This window comes from Ambystoma mexicanum, chromosome 10 (genome assembly GCF_040938575.1).
Source record: "Ambystoma mexicanum isolate Mex_15411 chromosome 10, UKY_AmexF1_1, whole genome shotgun sequence".
Taxonomy (NCBI): Eukaryota; Metazoa; Chordata; class Amphibia; order Caudata; family Ambystomatidae; genus Ambystoma; species Ambystoma mexicanum.
The window spans coordinates 84,644,800-84,671,605 of NC_090932.1; the positions used below are offsets into that span (position 1 = coordinate 84,644,800).

Below are 26,806 nucleotides of genomic sequence, written 5' to 3' on the forward strand. Positions count from 1 at the left end.
GTGCTGTGTAGAGCAGTGCAATGCGCTTGTGTCTGTGAGCACCTCGATATGAAGTGTTGTGCAGAGCAGTGCAATATTCGTATGTCTGAGAGCACCTAGAAATTAAGTGCTGTGTAGAGCAGTGCAATGTGCTTGTGTCTGAGAGCACCTAGATATGAAGTGCTGTGTAGAGCAGCGCAATGTGCTTGTGTCTGAGAGCACCTAGATATGAAGTGCTGTGTAGAGCAGTGCAATATTCGTATGTCTGAGAGCACCTAGATCTGAAGTGCTGTGTAGAGCAGTGCAATGTGCTTGTGTCTGAGAGCACCTAGATATGAAGTGCTGTCCAGAGCAGTGCAATACGCCTATGTCTGAGAGCACCTCGATCTGAAGTGCTGTGTAGAGCAGTGCAATGTGCTTGTGTCTGAGAGCACCTAGATATGAAGTGCTGTGTAGAGCAGCGCAATGTGCTTGTGTCTGAGAGCACCTAGATATGAAGTGCTGTCCAGAGCAGTGCAATACGCCTATGTCTGAGAGCACCTCGATATGAAGTGCTGTGTAGAGCAGTGCAATGCACTTATGTTTCAGAACACCTGCATTGCAAGACAATGCGGAGAAATGTGATGTTCCTAATTTTGAAGACACCTATGTATAAAAGGTGTGCAAAGTGGTGCAATGGGATTAAGTCTGAAAACACCTCGATGTAATTACTGTAGAGGGCAGTACAGAGTGCTGTGTCCGCAAGCATTCAGACATGGGAAGACTGTATAGAGCAGTGGATGGGTTTATGTCTGGGTTTTGTCGCCGTAGGGTAGCTCAGGGGCAATGAGGTCGTCTTGGAAGCAAGACACCGTAGAGCAACACAGGTTCGATCCCCGGGTCCGCGTTTAGAAACCTCTGGGTATTAAGCGCGTTATAAAAAACAAATCATACATACAATTATTATACAATAAGACCGAAGGGCGGTGTTGTGGCTTGCTTCTGTGTGGAACCCCAATGTACAACCACAATAGACAGCAGACAGCAGTGCGCAACAAGCGTATGTCGTTTGTACTAATTAGATTGGGTGAGGGTTATGCATGCATGTAGGGTGAGGATTATGCATGCAGTTGGGTGAGGGTTATGCATGCAGTTTACCTGTACGATGCCAACAAATGGACCTGACTGTGGGGGTTACGCTGCATGAGGACTGCATAGGCAGACTACACTATATGATGCCTTGTTAAGGAGACTATACTGACCATACTGTATGAAGTCTACCTGTGCACATTAGAGTTCAGGAGGAGCACCTATGCAGATTGCACTGTATGATGCCTATGTTGCCCTCTCTGGGGGCTGGACTAGAGGATGAGAACATGTGCGCAGCATTGCAGTATATGGTGGCTGCATAGGGTCTCCGGGTACAGATTAGACTGGACCTGAATATGCAGATTTCACTATATAGAATATTTACTCAGGCAGGCATTCTGTATGGGGGCTAGTGTGCCAATAACTCTTTAGGGGCTCAACCTGTCCAGGTGAAACTGAATGCGGACTACACATGCGGATGACATTCAATGAGACTTGCTTATGCAGTGAATACTTTATGGTGGTCTACCTGTGCAGGTGAGACTGGATGAGTACTATATATACGGATTACATTCAATGAGGCTTGCTTATTTATTTTTTGCTTATGCAGTGCATACTTTATGGTGGTCTACCTGTGCAGGTGAGACTGGATGAGTACTATATATACGGATTACATTCAATGAGGCTTGCTTATTTATTTTTTGCTTATGCAGTGCATGCTTTATGAGGTCTACCTGTGCAGGTGAGACTGGATGAGTACTATATATATATATACGGATTACATTCAATGAGGCTTGCTTATTTATTTTTTGCTTATGCAGTGCATACTTTATGGTGGTCTACCTGTGCAGGTGAGACTGGATGAGTACTATATATACGGATTACATTCAATGAGGCTTGCTTATTTATTTTTTGCTTATGCAGTGCATACTTTATGAGGTCTACCTGTGCAGGTGAGACTGGATGAGTACTATATATACGGATTACATTCAATGAGGCTTGCTTATTTATTTTTTGCTTATGCAGTGCATACTTTATGGTGGTCTACCTGTGCAGGTGAGACTGGATGAGTACTATATATACGGATTACATTCAATGAGACTTGCTTATTTATTTTTTGCTTATGCAGTGCATACTTTATGGGGGTCTACCTGTGCAGGTGAGACTGGATGAGTACTATATATACGGATTACATTCAATGAGGCTTGCTTATTTATTTTTTGCTTATGCAGTGCATACTTTATGAGGTCTACCTGTGCAGGTGAGACTGGATGAGTACTATATATACGGATTACATTCAATGAGGCTTGCTTATTTATTTTTTGCTTATGCAGTGCATACTTTATGAGGTCTACCTGTGCAGGTGAGACTGGATGAGTACTATATATACGGATTACATTCAATGAGGCTTGCTTATTTATTTTTTGCTTATGCAGTGCATACTTTATGGTGGTCTACCTGTGCAGGTGAGACTGGATGAGTACTATATATACGGATTACATTCAATGAGACTTGCTTATTTATTTTTTGCTTATGCAGTGCATACTTTATGGTGGTCTACCTGTGCAGGTGAGACTGGATGAGTACTATATATACGGATTACATTCAATGCGACTTGCTTATTTATTTTTTGCTTATGCAGTGCATACTTTATGGGGGTCTACCTGTGCAGGTGAGACTGGATGAGTACTATATATACGGATTACATTCAATGAGGCTTGCTTATTTATTTTTTGCTTATGCAGTGCATACTTTATGAGGTCTACCTGTGCAGGTGAGACTGGATGAGTACTATATATACGGATTACATTCAATGAGGCTTGCTTATTTATTTTTTGCTTATGCAGTGCATACTTTATGAGGTCTACCTGTGCAGGTGAGACTGGATGAGTACTATATATACGGATTACATTCAATGAGGCTTGCTTATTTATTTTTTGCTTATGCAGTGCATACTTTATGGGGTCTACCTGTCCAGGTGAGACTGGTTAACGCCCACGCATGGAGATTGCAGCGTATGGTGCTTATTTATGCAGATGATACGGCATGAGGTCTGCATATGTAGGTTATAGCATATGAGGAGTACGGTGAAGTTTATATTGTCTAAGACCTCCCTATGCAGGCGAGGCCACACTATACCTCTCCGTGCAGTTCCTGCAGTGCAGGCCCACCCCTGCGGACTGCACAGCTCCCTCTTGAAGGTCTGCTCTCCTGGATATTATCAGTCTAGGGATCCTATGTGTACATGCGATATATGATATCGCAGGTGTGGGCTGGTGTGTACGTAAGGCAGCTTGGCAACAGCCTCTCCTGGGATGTGCAGGTGCTCCCTCTTTAATTAGGCATAGGGAGACACAGGAAGGCAGGGCTCAGACTGTAATAACACATAATTAGAGAAAATGACTGCATTGGGTGAGGGAAAGTACTCCTCGTATGTTGCAACCTGGCTACCCTTTATTAACCATGCATGGCTTCCCTACAGTGGATGGGGTGGGGGTGCTGAGGGGGAAGGTATAGACCGAGGCAGTATAAACATCTAGTGTTATTTTAAAGTGTGATTGGAGTTCCCTATGCCAGCCCCTGCCCTGATTATATGCAACGCACAGTCTAGGATACTATCGTCACTGGTGCAATGGAAGACTTCCCTCCACATGAGATCCATCCACTGAGTCCAAGGAGGCTATTGGGCCGCAGCCTCACCTCCCTGGCCTCATGGGAAGAGGCGTCCCCCCCATGGGAGCAGTGACAATACCCTGGGATTCGTCACATAGGTAACAAATGAACTCAACGTCCGTATGGATATTTGAAATCGATATGAAGTCCGAGCCATCAATTTTTCTACCGCTAGGATTTTCCAGATCTTTACCCACCACATAATCACTAATGGGTCTTCTACGTTTTTCCAATTTCTGGCAATTTCCAGTTTATTGGTAGTGAGTAAGTGGGTGATCAGTTCAGCTGTTGCTCCCAATAACCGATACATCCCCCAGCACTATTAATAACACGTCATAAGGCACTACTATGACAGATATTTGCTTATAGAACACTTCCCAAAATGTGGGCTTTGGGATATGGCCATGGCCACTGTTCATTTTCTTTTTGCAACTTTGGCTCCATAGTTTCCCATGGAACCCCATTCCCTCCGCGCCACCGGAAAACTACCAGGTCCTCCAGACCATCGGCACCCGGACACATTGTCTCCCCTCTGAATTCTTGTATTTTCCACATTGCACACAGCACCCCAAAACGGAGTGCAATTGGAAGCGTCCTGCATCACTCTCTCCCTCCACACAGAGGGTCTATAAAGTCTATGAAGTAATCACACAGTGCAGCACCGCCCTTCTCCCAGATCCCGAGCCCTTCACAGTGGCTGGCCCAGCATCATACAATCATGCTCTGACGATAGTGCCTGATAGAAATGCTCTTTAACATTAACATTGAATAAATAAAATAAATAAAATAATAAACATTAAATAAATAAATAACGACATAAATAAATTGTAAAATTAGTGAGAGGCGGCACTACCCAATATGTAAAACATGAATTGCCAGGGCCCTAAACTTGTTGCAGAAAACCACCTGTGCATCACGTGCTTGCACCACTGATTATATATATTATATGATATGATGTGTACCTGGCATCGGTAAGGGGGGGAGGGGGTATTTATGTGTTGGTAATTATGTATATAGTTTTTGCTACGAATTTCTTTGTTATTTCATGTTTTGTTGTTATAAGTAAAATGAAAATAAAACATGAGAAAAAAAATCACGTGCTTCCACCATCTCCACTTCTCCAGAGGATTGGAGGGGGTCGGGGGGGGGGGGGGGGGGGTGGGGGCACACCATGCATTTATTTTTGGCTTGGTCTTATGTCGCTTGCTCATACTATCCTAAATGACATTTAAGGACCACAATTTATTTTTAGAAATTGCTGCATTTTTTAAAGCAGAAAATTATAAATCTGAGAAAAACAATAGTCGGGGTGGGTGGGGGGGGCTCGGGGTGTGTGGCGAGGCTATACATAACGCATTATTCTGAAAGAGTATTGCGAACAATAGTTGCTTCTTAAGGACCAAAAATCTATAAAATGTACCACGTGCCCCTTTGCAGAATGAAAATGCCCCCATAACCAATAACTGCTCCAACAACTTAACAGACGTTCCACATATTTTTTATTTTTTTTTATCAAACTACCCCAAATATCATCATCACGGCTCTTAAAATAAATTGTTTTCCTCAAAAAATCTGCATTAATGTTACCCTCAAAAACAAAATTTGACCACATCACAAGAGCCTCATGGTTCACCAAAAGGCATAATTTGCCCAAGAATAATAACAGTAAGGGCCTAAGTATGAATTTGGCGATATAATCATTTACCGATACCGCATACAGTAACTATTGGGTACCTTGTATTGTATTGTACCTGTCATTTATATAGCGCCTTTTACCATTATTATAGACTGAATGCGCTGGGAAGGTCTGCATGATCCCAAATCACGTGAGCGTTTATTTATTTCCTCCCCCTCGCCCCTATTTCGGCATCCCATAGAACTTTATGCGGTCCGGTATGCACCGCATCTGGTAATTACCTCCTGCGGCACTGCTTTTGCATGAAGGTAATTACCTCCACAAAAAAGCAGGTGTTTATCAAGAGTTTCGGTACCAAAACACATAGTTTGGCAGTGCTGTAAAACAGCTGTTAGTGGTAATTGTCAGATGTGTTTCCACTAGCGCTAAACTTCGGGCCCTACATGTCTTTCCACGTGAGGCTGTGTACCTTATGCATTCCCGCCCCACTTTTTTAATACCCCATTTTCTCTTTCCCACATTCTCCCTAATGAAGGCGCTGGGCTCTGCAACCTTTGTCTAGGCAGATGTTGTGGACTACAGCTCCTATCGCCCCAGCCAACATAGTCAATGGCGAGGGATCATGGAAGTCATAGTCCAGAGCATCTGGAGAGACGCATCTAGGTTGCGGGCCCTTGATGTAGAGTCTGGGAAAAGTGTAATATGTTGGGTTAGAAAGCAAATCTGGACCTCGTTGTAGCCATACAACAGGGGGGGTCTGCTTCATGCAATAAGGTGCAAGGCTTATATTATTGCATTTTCATCAACTTCGATTACTTTCATTTTCTTATCAATAACTTTGTGTATCGTTTGCAGGAAAGATTAAAGATACACAAGTCTGCAAACGGCGACACCCCACTCGCTTCTTGTGGTTGCATTTGAACATCAATATATCCCCCGGCAAAGTAGGGATAAGGGCTGGGTGGGGGAGTGGGTGGGGACAGGGATGCAACCACCAGCCCGAGCAGAATGGGTCTGGCACTATTTTTGGAATGTTACGCCATATTCCCCTTCACCCGGCCCCCCTGCGCTCTGAAGCACTGCCCTAGAAAAAGACAACTTCTGCAACCATGGTTTAAGCGGCTGCCATCAGGCAATGGAGAGAAGCTCTCTCTGGAACCCTTTGCTCTGAATCAGAGAATGTACAAAGCCAAGGTGCACAGGCTGGGCAATACCCCGGTGAACTGTGAACAGCACACTTTCATATAGTGCTTGCTACCGCATTGTTGCTGCTTCAAGGCACTGTGTTTCATATTAACCAGTGTTATGCTGCACAAATCAACAAAGCAAGACAGGTGGATTGCAGTGTGAATGCAGAGCTCAGCAGAAGGCACTTTAGTGAGCTATGCGCCCTGCAAGTGAACCTAAGATGTGCGGGTATCCCTGATGATCAAGCAGGCAGCCATCTGCTTATGATGCCAAGCAGGCAGCCATCTGCTTATGATCCCAAGCAGGCAGCCATCTGCTTATGATGCCAAGCAAGCAGCCATCTGGTTATGATCCCAAGCAGGCAGCCATCTGCTTATGATGCCAAGCAAGCAGCCATCTGCTTATGATCCCAAGCAGGCAGCCATCTGCTTATGATGCCAAGCAAGCAGCCATCTGGTTATGATGCCAAACAGGCAGCCATCTGCTTCTGATGCCAAGCAGGCAGCCATCTGCTTATGATGCCAAGCAAGCAGCCATCTGGTTATGATGCCAAACAGGCAGCCATCTGCTTCTGATGCCAAGCAGGCAGCCATCTGCTTATGATCCCAAGCAGGCAGCCATCTGCTTATGATCCCAAGCAGGCAGCCATCTGCTTACAATGCAAAGCAAGCAGCCATCTGGTTATGATGCCAAACAGGCAGCCATCTGCTTCTGATGCCAAGCAGACAGCCATCTGCTTATGATGCCAAGCAGGCAGCCATCTGCTTATGATGCCAAGCAGGCAGCCATCTGCTTATGATCCCAAGCAGGCAGCCATCTGCTTATGATCCCAAGCAGGCAGCCATCTGCTTATGATGCCAAGCAGGCAGCCATCTGCTTATGATCCCAAGCAGGCAGCCATCTGCTTATGATGCCAAGCAAGCAGCCATCTGCTTATGATGCCAAGCAGGCAGCCATCTGCTTCTGATGCCAAGCAAGCAGCCATCTGGTTATGATGCCAAACAGGCAGCCATCTGCTTCTGATGCCAAGCAGGCAGCCATCTGCTTATGATGCCAAGCAGGCAGCCATCTGGTTACCCTGGTGACTGTAGGAGGGAGGTTCTGTGGCTATTTTTTATTTCTGCTGATTGATGTAGTATAACTCTGTCTCTGTTGGGGCAGCACTCAGCTTGATGGGGCAGAGAGGGGGGCATGGGTGTAATTGTAGGGGGGCAATGGCGTTTGTCCCCCACCCCAACTTTTGTGGCACAACATTTTGTCCCAGTCATTTGGCAGGGGCCCCTTTCATGTAGATGTCAGGTCCCCTCCCAACATTTTCAGCAAAGGTACTCCACTGCTGGGGGGGCTTTGCTGTTGCAGGCTACCCAGACGTTAGCTTTCTCACATCACTGGCCAATGCACCCCTGGATAAGGGGAGAGGGTTCTGAAACTACAACACCAGGATGTCAAGGAGTTACGGGCAAGGTCATGGAGCGTTATGATGGCAAATGACCTATGGAGATGAATAGGAAACACATGACTGAAAAGTAGCTAAGCTGTGATGGAGTCTGTCCATCAGCTACACAAGCAGCTTTGCACCATTCCACAGTGCACATAACCCATGCAGGAGATTACTGCAAACTTAGGTTTCCGGCAATGCACCTGAGTAGCACGAGCACAGAAGGCTCCCATGTGGACCCCTAGAAACAGGCCTGGGAACACCATCCCTGGGTAATTCTGAATTGCACTCAAACGCACAATAGCAGAGCTATCTTGCATTTTCCCTCTCTCCCCCCATAAACCTAAACCACACCCTCTCTTTCAGATCTGACAGACCGCCGGGAGACCATGCCCATGGCAGAGGTGTATGCAGTGCTTAATTTGTAAGAAGATAAGTGCCAGGACCCACATATTTTCTTGCATGGGGGGATGGGCTGTGCCCTGTCTACTGTTGACAACACCCACTGTTGCTCCAAACAGTGTCATACGGCTGATCCATACAGTGTCAAAATATTTGGGGTTAAGGCTTCAACTACCACTGGTTCATTGAGGGTGAAATCGACATAACATACTAGTTGTGTCTTGAAATAAAATAAATGTTTAAGTGTTTCTTTAAGACACATCCTTGTTAATATCGTGCTGTATTCCTATCGGTGTCAAGTGGAGCATGTTCACCATTTAACCCCAGGAAAAAGGAGCAAAAATGCTTTCCTGCTATGGTAGGTTGATGGACGGATGTAGTCAAAATCATTCCTGAACTGATGAACTGCCTGTCAAACACTGCACAAGCAAGATCGCCTTGCACAGGCTGGCACTCATGACTTGCTCTCCTCTTCGATGTGGGTCTTTCCATTGTCTTCGCCCCTGTGTCTGGGATGTTGACTGGAGGCTGTCCCATTGTTGTCAACCCACCCTGCTGGTTATTGCACTAGAGAATTTGCAGCAATGTCATGCAGGCTGAGCAGAGGAGTGTGTGGACATGGCCGGCATCAGTGGCCAGGATTGTCAGCTGCAGATAACGAAAATTGACCAATAGATTAATGATAACAGGATGCCGTATGTGTATAGTCAAACACTTTTACCAATACAAAATGTTCATTTCATTTCATTAAACAATTTAAATAAATCATAAAAAAATCACAAACCCAATTTTACAGTTCTTTTCTTTCGTAACTCATGCGTACCATATTCATACCAATACTTATACATTAGTATGGGTGTGTATTCTACCCATAGCCAAGATTCACAACACATTTCCTCAATTTCGACTTGTGTATTTTACAGATGTATCCCTCTATCTCTATATAGGGAGGGGGTGACTGTCGACATGTGTTTCGGTTGTATTTTAGTGGGTGCAGATCATCTTTCCCCGATTATTCAGCCAACCTTCCTCAGGACGGAGGACAACAAATAAGTGTTGTTTCCTCTATGATGTATGGAATGGGCCTTGTGATCTACAAATATAATAATATACTAATTACAATTTTTGCCATCTGTGTCATCTCGAATTAATGTACAATCAATGTAGAATGTGGTAATCAATCAAATTATTACCTAGTCTGGTTCACCCAGGATGCAGTTTCCAATGGTGATGCAATAGACAATGAATATGGTCTCCAACAGATTGGATCACGTGGGCGTGGCACACTGTACCAACTCCTACACATTAGGAAGAAACAAACAAACACAATGGGCCTCATTACGAGTATGGAGGTAGTCATGGTGCTATTAGCGCCATGGCTGCCTCCATACCGGGCTCCAATACCGGGTTCCTGCAATGAGGACTTACCGGTTCATTCCGACATAGGAGGACCCGGTAATTCCTCCTTGCAGGAACCCATCCCCATTCCCATTTAAGCCCCCATAGGTCTCAATGGGAATGGGAATGGGTAGGGAGGTAATAACGGGCACATTACGAATGGCCCGTTATTAGCTCCCTCTTCCCCTCGCGGGACCCGGAAAGGATGCCTGGTTTTACCAAGCGTCCTTACAGGGTCCCGCAAAGGGAACCTCGTAATGCGCATCCCGTAATGAAGGGTGCCGGTCCCGTACCGGCACCCTTCATTACAGGAGCGCAAGCCTCGTAATGAGGCCCAGTGTCCTATTTGTAGCTATTTTGTTGTATATTCAATTAACCATATTTGTGGAAAGAAGGCTACTTACTAATTGAGGATGATTCACTGTATTAAATATTGGATATTTGGTCCCAGCTCACAGAGTCTGGGTCATATTTCTTCTTCACGCGGCCAAAGTCCCGTCCCACTGTTCGTGGAGCGTGGTCGCGGTATTAATGCAGGTACTAGTATCCCATCATAGTAAGATAGGAAAATCCTGCATAAATACATAGTAAGGACTAGTTTACGTCACATCATATATCTCTCAGTGGCTCCAGTCAAACATACTTCGTTGGAGTTCACAAAGTGTATCTCACGCACTATGAAGGGAGAGGTCTTCTCAGCAACACGTATTAGTGTCTGGTCAATTTTCGTTATCTACATATATTCTCACCTGGGGGACCATAGATTTATACCAGGCACCCTTTAAGTTTATTTATGCAGGATTGTCACCTGGCATCTCATTGATTTTCATGAAAATTGATAAATAGCCCTGCCCTGAATGCAGAGACCCTGGCCAGTGCAGATGGTTGTTGATTGTTATGTTACTATGACTGACAGTTAAAATAATAAAGTTGCCAAAACACCACAACATCATCAAGCTGGGCTTAAAAATAAGTGCCAGGCCTCAGAAATAAGTGCCCGGGTTGAGCCCTGGCAAGCCCCCCGAGCTCCCCACAATGAAGCCACTTTAAAAATAAGTCTTACGCATTTTCAGAAGAAGAGTGAGAGTAGGAATGGTTACCAACTCCCCCATAACTCACTCCCTGCCAGGCCCTGCTCATGATGTTACGCGTGGCATCACAAATGACATAACTCATGACCTCACTGATGACATTACATATGGCTTCACCAATGTGCGTATACCCTGAGGGAAAAGAGGAAAGTGGCACTGTGTGCCGGGTATGCAGTTCCTATGGAGGTGCCCTCAGGCCATGCCCAGTGGGCCTGGGTACCGAGAGTATTGGTACTCTGCACAATGGAAATAAGCCACACCCTAGATGCAACCCTAGGCCAGTCCCCAAGCACATTCACCCTACATGCAGCGCCCACTCTGATGGCATATTGCCCCTACCTGCACTGCTGTCCTTGGCAGAGTCACGCTACCTGTAGTGCTCGGGTGGGGGAATGACCTTAGCAAGCATTGTCGCTTCGGCCATGCTGGGTGGGGACACATACTCCTGGATGACCGTCCCAGGCACAATTTGCTGATTTTTCTCTGTGCAGGAGTTGTCTCGTGCAGACTGGTGGGGAACTCTATACATGCGACCTTGGGGCCTGCTCTGACCCCAATTAAGGGCTGTGGCAGGACTTGTTTGGAAAAGGCCCCTATTGTGATTCAAATAGTGCAGAATTAGCCGCCTTGTTTAAGAACAAAAACAAGGTGTTCTCAACCAACATCTGTTTAAGGCGTGAGGGCCTGGCTGGCAGGCATGAGGACCTGGGTGGTATGGATAACTGCAGGCGTGAGGGCCTGAAATGTATGGATAACTGCAGGCATGAGGGCCTGGATGGTATGGATAACTGCAGGCATGAGGACCTGGGTGGTATGGATAACTGCAGGCGTGAGGGCCTGGGTGGTATGGATAACTGCAGGCGTGAGGCCTGCATGGTATGGATAACTGCAGGCGTGAGGACCTGGGTGGTATGGATAACTGCAGGCGTGAGAGCCTGGGTGGTATGGATAACTACAGGCGTGAGGGCCTGGATGGTATGGATAACTGCAGGCGTGAGGGCCTGGATGGTATGGATAACTGCAGGCGTGAGGGCCTGGATGGTATGGATAACTGCAGGCGTGAGGGCCTGGGTGGTATGGATAACTGCAGGCGTGAGGGCCTGGATGGTATGGATAACTGCAGGCGTGAGGGCCTGGGTGGTATGGATAACTGCAGGCGTGAGGGCCTGGGTGGTGTGGATAACTGCAGGCGTGAGGGCCTGGGTGGTATGGATAACTACAGGCGTGAGGACCTGGGTGGTATGGATAACTGCAGGCGTGAGGGCCTGGCTGGTATGGATAACTGCAGGCGTGAGGGCCTGGGTGGTTTGGATAACTGCAGGCGTGAGGACCTGGGTGGTATGGATAACTGCAGGCGTGAGGGCCTGGCTGGTATGGATAACTGCAGGCGTGACGACCTGGGTGGTATGGATAACTGCAGGCGTGAGGACCTGGCTGGTATGGATAACTGCAGGCGTGAGGGCCTGGGTGGTTTGGATAACTGCAGGCGTGAGGACCTGGGTGGTATGGATAACTGCAGGCGTGAGGGCCTGGCTGGTAGGGATAACTGCAGGCGTGAGGACCTGGGTGGTATGGATAACTGCAGGCATGAGGGCCTGGATGGTATGGATAACTGCAGGCGTGAGGGCCTGGATGGTATGGATAACTGCAGGCGTGAGGGCCTAGGTGGTATGGATAACTGCAGGCGTGAGGGCCTGGGTGGTATGGATAACTGCAGGCGTGAGGGCCTGGCTGGTATGGATAACTGCAGGCGTGAGGGCCTGGGTGGTATGGATAACTGCAGGCTTGAGGGCCTGGGAGGTATGGATAACTGCAGGCATGAGGGCCTGGGTGGTATGGATCACTGCAGGCGTGAGGGCCTGGGTGGTATGGATAACTGCATGCGTGAGGACCTGGGTGGTATCGATCACTGCAGGCGTGAGGGCCTCGATGGTATGGATAACTGCAGGCGTGAGGGCCTGTGTGGTATGGATAACTGCAGGCGTGAGGGCCTGGGTGGTATGGATATCTGCAGGCGTGAGGGCCTGTATGGTATGGATAACTGCAGGCGTGAGGGCCTGCATGGTAATGATAACTGCAGGCGTGAGGGCCTGGATGGTATGGATAACTGCAGGCGTGAGGGCCTGGGTGGTATGGATAACTGCAGGCGTGAGGGCCTGGATTGTATGGATAACTGCAGGCTTGAGGGCCTGGGTGGTATGGATAACTGCAGGCGTGAGGGCCTGCATGGTATGGATAACTGCAGGCGTGAGGGCCTGGATGGTATGGATAACTGCAGGCGTGAGGGCCTGCATGGTAGGGATAACTGCAGGGATGAGGGCCTGGATGGTATGGATAACTGCAGGCGTGAGGGCCTAGATGGTAACTGCAGGCGTGAGGGCCTGGATGGTATGGATAACTGCAGGCGTGAGGACCTGGGTGTTATGGATAACTGCAGGTGTGAGGGCCTGGCTGGTATGGATAACTGCAGGCGTGAGGGCCTGGGTGGTATGGATAACTGCAGGCGTGAGGGCCTGGATGGTATGGATAACTGTAGGAGTGAGGTCCTGCATGGTAGGTATAACTGCAGGTGTGAGGGCCTGGATGGTATGGATAACTGCAGGCATGAGGGCCTGGATGGTATAGATAACTGCAGGCGTGAGGGCCTGGGTTGTATGGATAACTGCAGGCGTGAGGGCCTGGGTAGTATGGATAACTGCAGGCGTGAGGGCCTGGGTGGTATGGATAACTGCAGGCGTGAGGGCCTGGGTGGTATGGATAACTGCAGGTATGAGGGCATCATGGTAGGGATAACTGCAGGCGTGAGGACCTGGGTGGCATGGATAACTGCAGGCGTGAGGGCCCCGCTGATATGGATAACTGCAGGCGTGAGGGCCTGGGTGGTATGGATAACTGCAGGCGTGAGGGCCTGCATGGTAGGGATAACTGCAGGCGTCAGGGCCTGCATGGTAGGGATAACTGCAGGCGTGAGGGCCTGGCTGGTATGGATAACTGCAGGCGTGAGGGCCTGCGTGGTATGGATAACTGCAGGCGTGATAGCCTGGATTGTATGGATAACTGCAGGTGTGAGGGCCTGGGTGGTATGGATAACTGCAGGCGTGAGGGCCTGGATGGTATGGATAACTGCAGGCGTGAGGGCCTGGCTGGTATGGATAACTGCAGGCCTGAGGGCCTGGGTGGTATGGATAACTGCAGGCGTGAGGGCCTGCATGGTAGGGATAACTGCAGGCGTGAGGGCCTGCATGGTAGGGATAACTGCAGGCGTGAGGGCCTGGCTGGTATGGATAACTGCAGGCGTGAGGGCCTGCATGGTATGGATAACTGCAGGCGTGATGGCCTGGATTGTATGGATAACTGCAGGTGTGAGGGCCTGGGTGGTATGGATAACTGCAGGCCTGAGGGCCTGGATGGTATGGATAACTCCAGGCGTGAGGGCCTGGCTGGTATGGATAACTGCAGGCCTGAGGGCCTGGGTGGTATGGATAACTCCAGGCGTGAGGCCTGCATGGTAGGGATAACTGCAGGCGTGAGGACCTGGGTGGTATGGATAACTGCAGGCGTCAGGGAGTGGCTGGTATGGATAACTGCAGGCGTGAGGGCCTGGATGGTATGGATAACTGCAGGCGTCAGGGCCTGGATAGTATGGATAACTGCAGGCGTGAGGACCTGGGTGGTATGGATAACTGCAGGCGTCAGGGCCTGGCTGGTAGGGATAACTGCAGGCGTCAGGGCCTGGATGGTATGGATAACTGCAGGCATCAGGGCCTGGATGGTATGGATAACTGCAGGCGTGAAGGCCTGGGTGGTATGGATAACTGCAGGCGTGAGGGCCTGGATGGTATGGATAACTGCAGGCGTGAGGGCCTGGGTGGTATGGATAACTGCAGGCGTGAGGGCCTGGGTGGTATGGATAACTGCAGGCGTGAGGGCCTGGGTGGTATGGATAACTGCAGGCGTGAGGACCTGGGTGGTATGGATAACTGCAGGCGTGAGGGCCTGGGTGGTATGGATAACTGCAGGCGTGAGGGCCTGGGTGGTATGGATAACTGCAGGCGTGAGGGCCTGGATGGTAGGGATAACTGCAGGCGTGAGGACCTGGGTGGTAGGGATAACTGCAGGCGTGAGGGCCTGGGTGGTATGGATAACTGCAGGCGTGAGGGCCTGGGTGGTATGGATAACTGCAGGCCTGAGGGCCTGGGTGGTATGGATAACTGCATTCACTTAGGACTGGGCATAGTCTCACGAGAATATCAAGGGCACATGGGGGTTGTTTGTGAACATTATCGATATGAGGCAAACACAGCAATGTACTAATTAAGCAATATAACCAGAACAGGGGGGCATTACAAGTCAGGTAAAGCCCTGGAGCATTCTCTCAGGCTTTAACGGTAGCTCTGGGGCATTAACTGACCAGTAAAGCTCCCCTGCAAGGATTATATTACTATTAGTATCCTGGAATGTTGCACATGGGTACTAGTAGTGTATTTTTCTCACAGGTTGCGAAATGGCTTGTAAACTGTTTCTCAACTCAAGAAAAAACTACAAAAAAGATGGCCATCATGGATCAGGGAGAAGGGAACTACACGTAGTCCCTCCTCCCTTTCCATGGCAGCGTTCGTGAGTCAGAGACGTGCCAGGAACACTACTATTCCAGGCACAGGAGAGGGACACGGAAGCACAGGGTAAGTGGGGTGGGGGTGGGGGATTGAATATGCAGAAAAAGAGGGTGCGGGAAGGGTACGCGGGGGACCACACTTACCCGAATCCCGCCGAGGGAAGATGGCAGCTTCCCGCTCTGAGGAGGCATGGAGCAAGGAAGGGCCCGGGCAAATGCCGCCACAGTAGCTTCCATTACATTATCTTCAAATTTAGCAATTTGATCCGGGCCACACCAATAATGATTAGGGCCTCAGCCCCACCAATAATTTGCGAAGTTGGCCCCTGTTCCCATTACCCTAGTCACCCATGATAGCGTCTCGGCAAACTCATCTATGATTAGTGGCCGGCGAGGGGAGGTGGCAGCCTCCCAGCCAATGAGGAGGCTCAGAGCAGGGTCTTTACCACATGGTCAAGACCCCATTCCCCGCCTCCTCAGCGCGGGCAGCTGCCATCTTCTGCGGCCGGGATTCAGGTAAGTGTGCTCCCCTGCGTCTCTTTCCCCCACCCCACTCCCCTTTTCCATATATTCAATCCCCCCACACCTGCCACACCTACCCTGTGCTGCGCCTCGAAACACGTTGTGTATAGGCGCATTCTAAATGCTCAATAAATAAATATATAAACATAAAATCTACACGGAAATGACGCAGGGGCCCGGCTATGTAGGCACATGCGTGCCCACGATCACCTGGAACTGGGTGAAGACTCGCACGAGCTTTGCGAATCGGCAAACGCAAAGCTGTTGTCTAGACCGGGTCGGCCACCGCGTTGAGTACTAACAGTTGAAACCAACTCTTTTTGAGTAAAGATGCAAGTAGTCACTTAAATAAAGTGCAGGTTGCATGGACATCAAACGCTCTTTGCAGACTGCTAGGCACGCAGTGCCGCTGATTACTGCCGTCTGGGTGCGTGCTCGTGCCCCGGGGCGGGGAGGCCGGGCGGGAAGGTGCGGGGCTGCCTAACCTCTCAGGGCTGCCATTGTTCGCCAGGAATGCGGAGGCCCCGTGCCTGCTTGCCTCGCCCTCGGCCCGTGTGGCGGGAAGGCTGAGCGAGCTTGCAGTCGGGCCTGTTTCTTCAGCAAGCAACCTCAGCTCATCGAGGCGGGTCCCGGGCGCAGGGAAGCTGTGTTCTCCCTGCTTGCTGGCAGGCTGCTTGCCTTTTCACACCGTCGCGCTCAAGTGCAGTTTGCCTGCCTCCTGCCGAGCTGGTGCGCTTTGCTTCTGTCTGCAGTTTGTTTGTGGATTACCAGTTCCCAAAGACACACACCAGCAGGGGTGGACTGGGAACCAAAAGAAGCCCTGGAAATAACGTTCAAAGTGTCCCATATTAAACATTTTCTGCAAGCCCAGCCTTTTTCCTATGAGAACATTTGGAAATATAGTAGGTCACCACACAAAACAGGCCCAGGGTGCAGCGGCCTACCAGGAAATCTCCAGAAGTTGCTTGTTTTAAGACAGCCTCCTGTCCACCTGCACTTGTGTAACACATGCACCCATAGCTGCTGAGTCTCCGGGTTTACCCCAGAGACTCCAGGTTTTTATGCTGTTCTCAGGGTCTCTGGGGAAGAGTGTGCATTCTCCGGGGTTTCCCGCAATCCAAGGAAATCTGCCCACTCCTCGATGTGATTGACTACTACACACACACAGTTTTTGTCCAATCAGATCGAGGTGTGGCGGAAACTAAGGATCAGCGACAGATCTGAAGGGCAGCGCCCAGTTAGCAGCATCTCCTGCACTGATGTGAGGAGTGAGACCCGCGCACATGCAACAACAACAGCAAAAAAAGACTGATTTTCTTTAGTTCGCATGTTCGTGTGTCTCTCAGACGTTTTTCTTTTTTAATGTTTTTAAAGTGGTTGAGTAGGGTGGGTGGGGTCTTGGGGTGGGAGGCGGGGCATCAGTGACGCCATTCCCCAGGTTATGCTTTTGGGAATGTGGGCAGGTATGCACACAGCCCTGTGCAGAGTGGCCTTGATGTATGTATCGCTTATGCCCACCTCTTGTTAAAGAAGTTGCTATGCGCTCATGCTGTGCTGCTATGCTTAGTTGTAAGGCTATTTCCGGCACTGTTCTCAAGCTGTGATATAAGGTCTTGTTATGAAGCGCTGTGCAAGTGTGCTATGCCCGGCGTCCATGCACTATATTTGTTTGGCATGGTATGATATTTTGTTTTACTATGCAATCCTTTGTTATGTAATGTCACGTTATTTTTTGCTTCTCTGTGCTATGCGAGGTAGCCTTATGTTGTGTTGGTTATGGTGTGAAATGTATTCTAATATGCAATGTGTGCATGCATAAAACTGAGCCATCTCTCTAGCTATGCACAGAGGCGTGAATAGGGACGGGCCCGACCAGGCAAGCCCCGCCCCCCCCCCCCAAATCTGTAAATGTCGACACTCAGCACAGAGCTGTGTGGGAATTTACAGATGTTAATGTCACTGCGGTGGGCCCAACTACATTAGCTTCAGGCCTCACTTGCTAGCAATCCTGGCTACGCTTCTGCATGTGCAGAGCCCACAGCTGGACGCGGCTGCACTGGGCTCGTTGGATGCAATCTCAAGTGAGTCCACAATCGTTCTTTTTTCGCGCAGTCCCCAACAAACAGCGGGCTCCTTCTTCCCTTGTGAGTCCCAACACATGCAATCGCCAGAGCCTCCATCCAGACAAACACCGCAGCACAGCCCACACCAGGACTGGACTGGACTGGGAACCAAAAGAGGCCCTGGAAATATTTTTCAAAGGGGCCCCATATTCAACATTTTCAGCAAGCTCAAATCGTTTTGTATGAGAACATTTGGAAATAACTACCCAAAAGAAGCCCAGGGTGCAGAGGGCTACTGGGAAATCTCCGGAGTTCCCCATAGGCCAGTCCACCCCTGGCCCACACCTGCACAGAGCAATTGCCCGCATGTCTAGACGTCCCTGGGAATGCTGCTGCCTCGGTTTGCCACGGTGCTGCCTGATTATGTCACTCTGTCTGGACAGGTCTGCGCCCAAGGCTTCCAGGCCCTACCTTTGCCAATAACATAACATAACATGCTCCTTTTTGGATCTGATACCAAGTTCAGGTTTATTTATAAATCGCATTTTCCCATTAACAACAAGTAAAACACTCCAATACTCCTGTTTGGCAGCGCTCCTGTTGCTGCCCTGTCTGGGAACATGAAAAGGGCAACCTCTCCCGCCTGGATGCTACTCTCGGGAAACCCTGGTTTACTGAGCCTTGGGTGTACACTAAACAACTGCACCTCTTCTTTTGCCCTGACCATGCTACCTTGCCTACCTCTTCACCTATAATCTTTTCTCTCTATGCCCCTCCCGCCCCCGCCCCCCTTTGCCCACACCTCCGTGCCTCCCTCTATACCTCTTCTCTCTCCTCATTTACTCTCCAGGTTTCCTCAACTGGTCGCCTGTCCTCTAGGACATTTTTTCATTTACCACTTTGAATCTCCCTCTTGCTTCCACCTTCCTCTCTCTCCCTCTCTCTCCTTCCTTCTGATAAGTTACCTTTATTACAACAGAAAACCATGAAGTGTTCATTAATCCAATATGTCTGTCTTTATCCAATGGCAATTGTAGTTTATTATGACAGGCACTGTCTCAGCTGGTGACACAGGTGCAGCCATGACAACCCACAGATAGAAAATGCCCAGGTCCACCCTCACATGCTTAGCTACAGCTCATATGCAAAACCCAGCTCACTAGGCTCATTACAACTGGATAATATTGCAAAATACTGGTGTAAACTAAGTCTTGGTGCCGGTTCTTGGAAAAAGAGCGCATTTGTCCTGCAATTGCTGCGCGCCGAGCATGACAGTGCGCAAGCCTTTGCGCAGAGTAAAAAATGTGTGCCCTGTGTATTTATGGAATTTGCTGCGCAAAGTAACCGTATTCACAAGTCGAGCCTGGAACGCCCCTGACACGCCCCCACGCAAAGCATAAACAGCTAGGAACAGCTACAGTTGCACGCTCAGCAAGGCGTAAATACACGCACTCTTCAAACATGCGTATGGCACTTTGTAACTCGGGTAAAACTGGGAAAATCAGCATGCGAACCCCCGTAAACTGGCCTAGCACCCTACTATGCATCGTACGCGCACTCTGAAAACGTGGAGGTGCAAACTCACCTCCACGCTGCGAATCCTATGCACAAGTGTCCTTACACCTGCCTTCGGGTGTCGGAGAGGTCCAGATTTGCGTGGGCATTTCCCAAGTGAGAGGTTGTGCGGTCACATCCATGAATACGCTTTGCTGTGTGCATTTGTGGGTGTGTTATGGACTGCCTGCGGCCTGTCCCTCGTAACGCCTAGTTTATCCCTTATTCCGCCCCTTACACTGCTCTATGCGCAGGCCTCGCCCATGCTCTCCATGGAGTCTCGCGCAAGACACTCGGCCGCTTGCAGAGACATGCCGAGCCTGTGCAAAATCCATGCAAGTCCAAGGAATATCCTGCGCATTTGATTCCATGAATCGACGAATGGGATGATTACGCACAAGGTTTGGCAGGCAAGTACCTTATTTTCTGTGCAAATATTTCAGTGAATCAGAACCTTAGTGTCTTATCAAGAAAAGAAGTTTGCTGCCTTGTGTATAAGGGCGCCTAGTCCCTAATGGAGAGATGGGTTGTACACAGGCACCCATTTCACTCATCATAGCAAGGTCAGCATCAGCGGTCCCACAAAACAAATCCAGGGGCTCCGAGAAGAACACAGGAACCCACCCTCTCCTTGCAGGAACCATACATTTTGGTGCACACCTCTTGGTCAAATGCAGAGTTAGGGTGTGCAGCTCCCCCAGCTAGGCAACACCCTATTGGCATGCTGGCTGGGGCTGTAGGCGGTTGAGGGGAGACACTCCTGTGTCACCTTTTTATCACGTGGCCTGTTGAAGCAGTAGGTACATTAAGTTTCTAGTGACCCGGGCATATGCAATGTCTGCACGCTCGGTGCTCTAAAGCTTTAGGCTGCCCTGGTTTCCTGTTTCATAACCTTGTTCGAAGGATCGAATGCTAGAGAACTGGAGGAAGAACAGAGGGACTGGGCTGGTGAGTGAGGCAGTAGTAAGGTGTGTTAGGAATGTGTTTGGGTGAGCAGGTGTCCCCGAGTGTTTGTGCATGTGAATATTTGCATATATGCTGACGTGTGTGGCCCAGGCAAGATTGACATATAACTGTGGTACTTTTAGTATTTAACAGGAATTACAAGGCAATGCTGAAACATATTGTTGTGGCACTTTCAGTAGGAAAACATGTATTATAGAGTATTGCTGACCTATCATTGTGTGACACATTCAGCATGAAAACATGTTTTACAGGGCAATTCTGACATACATTGTAGTCACAAGCATCATGAACATGTAGTAAGGTGGCAAAGTTTGCAAATACTGTGGGCAGATTCACTATGGAAATGTGCTTTACAGTGACAATGCTGGCATATATTCTGGCTCCAGGCGTCATGAATACATGTTTTAAAGTGGCCGTACTGACCTATATTGTGGGCACAGGTACCAGGACAATGTGTTTTACATAACAATGCTTTAGTACGTTGTGGGCTCATGCATCATAAAAATGTGTTACAATGGAAGTGCCAGCATTTATAGTGGTCACAGGACTACATGAAAAGGTGCTTTACAGTGACAATGCTGGCATATATTTTGAATACAGGCATACCGAAAACATGTTTCATAGAGCAATGCTGGCATATATTGTAGGCACATGCATCATGAACATCTGCTTTACAGTTGCAACAATGACATACATTGTGGGCATGGGTACATACAATTGCCATTTACAGAGGGTTTTCTGAAAGTAGTGCTGTAAAATGAACCATTTCAACCTATTGTTTTAAAGGTTTTCTCATGGGGGAGGGGGAACTCGCACACATCCTCTTACATTTGCTTAGACTTGCTCGTTGCACTCTTTCAGTTGGGCAAATTTGGAGATAACATGTATCCCCATTAGAAAATTCACCAGCCACCACTTTCTGTGCCTCAGGTGTGCAACTTAGACCAAGTCAACAGACAACACAAAGTGAAGAGACTAAATGCACGCTAAGTATTCCAAACACAGCTGTCAGGATCCATGTAGGACACACCACACATTGTATAATGGATTGCTGCTTAATCTGGATGCTCTTTTGTTACCCAAGCTTCCTACACGCCCATTCACTTCAATGGGCTCTCACTGACCACAACAGAAATCGGGCATTTTCACCCGCCCTGGCTACACCAAAGGTTGAGAACTATGCCAACTCTATGGTACTCATTTTATCCACTTTCAAAGAATCCCAGCTTGTGGCCTAGATGTTACTCACAGATATTAGCACCGCGCGGCAGCAAACACTCAATACTCTACCCTGACTTCATGAGATGAAAGGAATTTGCTAATTTGCTAAAATCTTTTTTGAAGGTACAGGCGCAGGTTCCTGTCAGGGAAAGTTCACTCTGCCTTTCATCATTCAGAGCTCGACAGAATGAGTGTGATTGAGGTGTGGTGTGGTAACACCTGCTATTTACAGGGCTTTGGCACAGGAGGAGCGTCTTAGATATAGACACACAGTTGCTGCCCCTTGCAGTCATGGTCCCAGTCCTGTATTTGACTTGCAATCACAGGCTCCTTCTAAGGCTGAACAACTGAGGATCGCTACATTGGATAATAATGACTCTTACATGACAGTGCTTGAAAGCAGGGGTAATCCGAAAAGAGGCGCTATAAAAACATGATAATAATTGTGTGTCATTTTTCATTACTTCCTGCTCTGAAGAAGGGGTAAAGGTGTGACATGTCTCCATGGGGTTCCATCGTTAAGGCGCACTCTTCGAGCATCTCGGACAAGCACTTTCTTCCACGGTTCAGACATGGGCATGCACCTCCTAGCAGAGCCACCAGGTGTCACTAGAGGAATAGTGCACCGTTCATTTTCTGCTATGAAAAATCTTCCTATTCCCTGCCTCCCACTTTTCCACCTGTCTGCTGGGGGAGGGGCCAGGGAGTGCAAACGGAGATGCAGAACCATGTCTCCACTGTGACTCTGTGCACACTGCTGTCCCTTGTCACTACCTACACACAGCTCAATCAGAAGTACACCGATTTAACATCATACCCCTGCCCTACCCCCACCCCCACTCAGAAGGGGTGGGGTTCATGCTAATGAGCAGACACAGTCATTCCACGCTGCCCTTCTTCATGCAATCGCTAAAGGGCTGTGGCTGATGTGGTGAAATGCTGGACTACTAAGCACGCCTCTCAACATAACAAAACACAAGGAAAGAGTGGTGCGCAGTCCTCCCCAATGGAACAAGCACAGCGTTCAGGTGCTCCCACAAACTTTAAACAGCCATCCTCATCAGTGTCACGTCCGTTTGAAGCAGAGCCTAGCAACTCCATCTTTTGGACTACGACTCCCATGACATCTCAGCATTGACTCTGCTGTCTGGGGCTGATGGCAGCTGTGCTTCAAACATCGGGAGAGCATAGGGCGTCACATCAGCTCTCAAAACCAGCCCAGGCATCATCAAAGACAGGGGCATTCTAGAATGCTGATTGGTAGTGAAATTCAGAGATTTGGGTATGATGAAAACAGCCCTACAAATAACGGGTGTATCGGCCACTTTAACTGTCTAAAAATAGGGAAATACTCCCAAAACATAAAAATAGGGAGTCAAAATACTGCCAACAAAAATAGGAAATGGACACGTAGGACCTTGTGTCCTTGCTCTCGCCTACATGGCTCCAGGAAGATGCTTGGACCAGTAGTGCACGTGGTACTATGAACAGAAACTACTATTATCACTGCCTGATTGTAGGAAGTGAACATGTATCTTTTGATTTGCATAAATACCTAGGGGCAAAGAAATGATTATTACAAAAGCATTTCTGTTAAAACATGTTTACTCGCTTACAAAATACTCCCATTCGGAATTGCACGTACATTTGTACTCCCTAAAAAATAACTTGGCACTCAACTTTAAAACATAGGGAGTTAAATACTCACACTTCAAAATCTTATCTGGAGCACTGCAAAGAAGAGACTCTTTTCACTACATAGCCCAAGGTAAGAATCAAACCTGTGCTATTGCTTTAATAGGGATTAGCACCCCTTGGAGGAGCACCAGCCAATCAGCTGGCCCGGAATGTTCTGATTACTTACCGGTAATCTTCATTACTCCTAGTCCTACTCTTCCTCGTCACAGTACTTAACTCATGAGGCACCCGCCTCTGACACAGGACCTTCTTCTATTTCTTCTTATTTCTATGACTCCTCCCCCATACCTACGTCACTTAGTTTCATATTACCAAGCCGTAGCATGGGACCTACCCCGCAGGGAGGGTGAGGCGGGTCGTCAGTACTGTGACGAGGAGGAGTAGGACTAGGAGTAACGAAGATTACCAGTAAGCAATCAGAACATTACCTCCACGTCCACTCTTCTTCGTCCCAGTACTTACCTCATGAGGTATACCAAAGCAACAAACGGGGAAAAAGGTCCCAATGAGACAAAGAGTCAAAACAGTGCAGAAACACACACCTTTAATAACTCCAATTTTACATCCCCACAGACAAAACTCCAACCCCGAAGGAACCAACCCCCGAGTGGGAGACATTCAACCTATAGTGGTTGATGAAGGTGCTCTGATCAGCCCAAGTGGCAGCTCTACATATCTCCTGTAGAGAAACCCCCCTAGCATCGGCCCATGAGGCCGCCAAACCTCTGGTGGACCGCCCCTGAACGTGCGCAGGCACAGGTAGGCCCGAAGCCACATAGGCCATGGAGACCACAAGACGGATCCATCGGCTAATGGACACTAAAGATGCCTTACGCCCAGCCCCAGCCGGGCCAAAAGTAATCAGAAGACTGTCAGAGCGGCGGAAAGGGGCAGTTCTAGCCAAGTACTCCAACACCGCCCGCCGCACATCAATGTTATGCCAAGCCACTTCCTCTGGCGTTTGCGGATTTTGAAAAAAGGCAGGGAGAACCAGATCCTGAGAGGTGTGAAAACGAGAAACAACTTTAGGGAGAAACTTCGGATCACACCTCAGCACCACCGAGTCCGGCAGAACCCTCAGGAAAGTGGGGTGACATAACAGAGCCCCAATCTCCCCAAGCCTACGGGCAGAAGTTATGGCAATCAGAAAAGCAGTCTTCAGCGTCAGATGTTTCATATCAATTTCAGAAATGGGCTCAAAGGGAGGCCCTTGAAGAAACTTTAAGACAAGAGGGAGATCCCAAGGAGGAAGCCCTTTATAAGTACAAGGACGGGAAGAAGAAAAACCCCTGAGCAACTTCCCCACCAACACCTCCCCATCCAAGTGCCCATCAGAGTCCCCCAAAAGGAATTTTATGGAGGCCCACTGAGAGCGAAGCGTGGAAACCGCCAGGCCCTTGTCAAACCCATCCCGGAGGAATTGAAGGATAGCGGGGAGGCCAGAACGCAGGGGGGGGATCCCAGACCGCCCACACCAGTCCTGGAAATGGCTCCAATGTCTGTCGTAAGCCTTCAGAGTGGAGGGTCTAAGAGCATTCATTATGGAATCCACCACAGGACCAGAAAACCCCTCAGATATCAGCCTAGCCCGTGCAATATCCACACTGCCCATTGTATCTGGCGGACCCCCAACCGTAGCTCCCCCAGAAGGGGACAAGGCCACTTCAGAACCAGCCAAGGCTCCTGGCACCGAAGCTCCAACAGAGAGGGGAACCAACTCCGGCGGGGCCAGTATGGAGCAAACAACAATACAGTCACCCTGGATATTCTGATGCGCTGAACCACCCGAGGCAGAAGAGGAATAGGTGGAAAAGCATAAAGGAGACCCTGAGGCCACTGCACAGAGAGGGCGTCCACCCCCCACGCACCCTCTGTCTGAAAACGAGAGCAGAAGAGGGGAACTTTTGCTGAGGCTGGAGACGCAAACAGGTCCAGAATAGGGGTCCCGAACCTGACACAGATCTCTGCAAAAACCTGGGTCGAGAGGACCAGTTCCACCGAGGGGGGAAACCGGCGGCTGAGTAGATCCGCCCGAACATTGTCCACCCCCCTGATATGTGAAGCCACCAGGGACACCAGATGTGATTCCCCCCCAAGCACCTATCTGAGCTGCCAGGGCATTCAAGGAGCGGCTGGAACCCCCTTGGCGGTTGACGTAAGCCAAAGCTGTCGTATTGTCCGTCCGGACCAAAACTGCTCGGCCCATCAGCAACCTCCTGAAGTACACCAGAGCCCGGAGAATGGCACACAACTCTCGCCAATTGGATGTCCGATGGCTCTCTTCCGGATCCCACAACCCCTGAGCAGAGAGGACTCCCAACGTAGCTCCCCAGCCCCTTTCACTGGCGTCGGTAGTAAGTGTGGTCACAGGAGGAATGATCAGGGACACCGCAGCCCGTAGTTTCGGAACCCTCAACCACCACTGCAGGGAGACCCGCAGCGCCAGAGACACCGAAATCAAAGCCTCGAAAGCTTGAGATGAAGGGAGCCAGTGGGAGAGAAGGTAGGACACCAGGGGGCGTAGATGAAGACGGGCCCAGGGAACTAGAAACATGCAAGAAGCCATGTGCCCCTGCAATTTCAGCAATAGGCGGGCCGGGACATACTGCCTCCCGAGAACCCTGCCCAGAACAGTCAGGAAGCGACGGACCCTCTCCAGGGACAGGAACACCTTCCCCATCCTGGTGCAAACCTGTGCAACAATGAAAACTAGATCCTGAGAAGCCTCCAGTTGGGACTTCTGCCAGTTCACCAGGAAACCCCAGTCCTGCAATGCCTGGCAGAAGAATCAGAGATGAGAAATGACAGTCTGCCGGCAGGACGCTTTGATCAACCAATCGTCCAGGTAGGGAAATATCAGAATGCCCCGCAGATGTAAATGCGCCACCAGCTTGGTGAAAACTCTGGGGGCAGATCGCAGTCCGAACGGGAGCACCCTGAACTGAAAATGTCGGGATCCCACTGCAAAGCGGAAGCACTGCATGTGCCAGGGACAGAGAGCCACATGGTAATAAGCGTCCTGGAGATCCAGAGATGTCATCCAATCCCCCTTTAATAACATCGGAAGAATGTTCTGTAAAGTCTCCATCTTGAAGTGTTCCTTTTGGACGAAGCAGTTCAGGGCTTTGAGGTCCAGAATTAGACGGTACTTCCCCAAAGGTTTGGGGACCAGGAACACCCGTGAGTAGAACCCCTGACCCTGCACAGGGAGAGGAACAGGCATGATGGCCGCCTTCAACACTAATTCGGAGAGCGCGGCATCCATGGCCAACCTCTTGAGCCGAGACCTGGGAA

At 49.2% G+C, this 26,806-nt stretch overlaps 2 long non-coding RNA genes across 3 annotated transcripts in view; one reads left to right on the forward strand and one right to left on the reverse strand.

Moving 5' to 3' along the window:
• LOC138491179 (uncharacterized) overlaps positions 1-19,773 on the reverse strand; it is a 60,211-nt gene extending 40,438 nt beyond the window's left edge. Inside the window, exon 1 of one of the 2 annotated variants that reach the window (XR_011275974.1) lies at positions 19,659-19,773. This is a non-coding gene — a long non-coding RNA (uncharacterized lncRNA). Of the gene's footprint in view, positions 1-15,632; positions 15,847-19,658 lie in introns of those variants that run through there. The other variant, XR_011275973.1, reaches the window with a different exon arrangement.
• LOC138491178 (uncharacterized) overlaps positions 1-26,806 on the forward strand; it is a 63,562-nt gene that overhangs the window by 26,546 nt on the left and 10,210 nt on the right. The gene's annotated exons all lie outside the window — the stretch shown is intronic.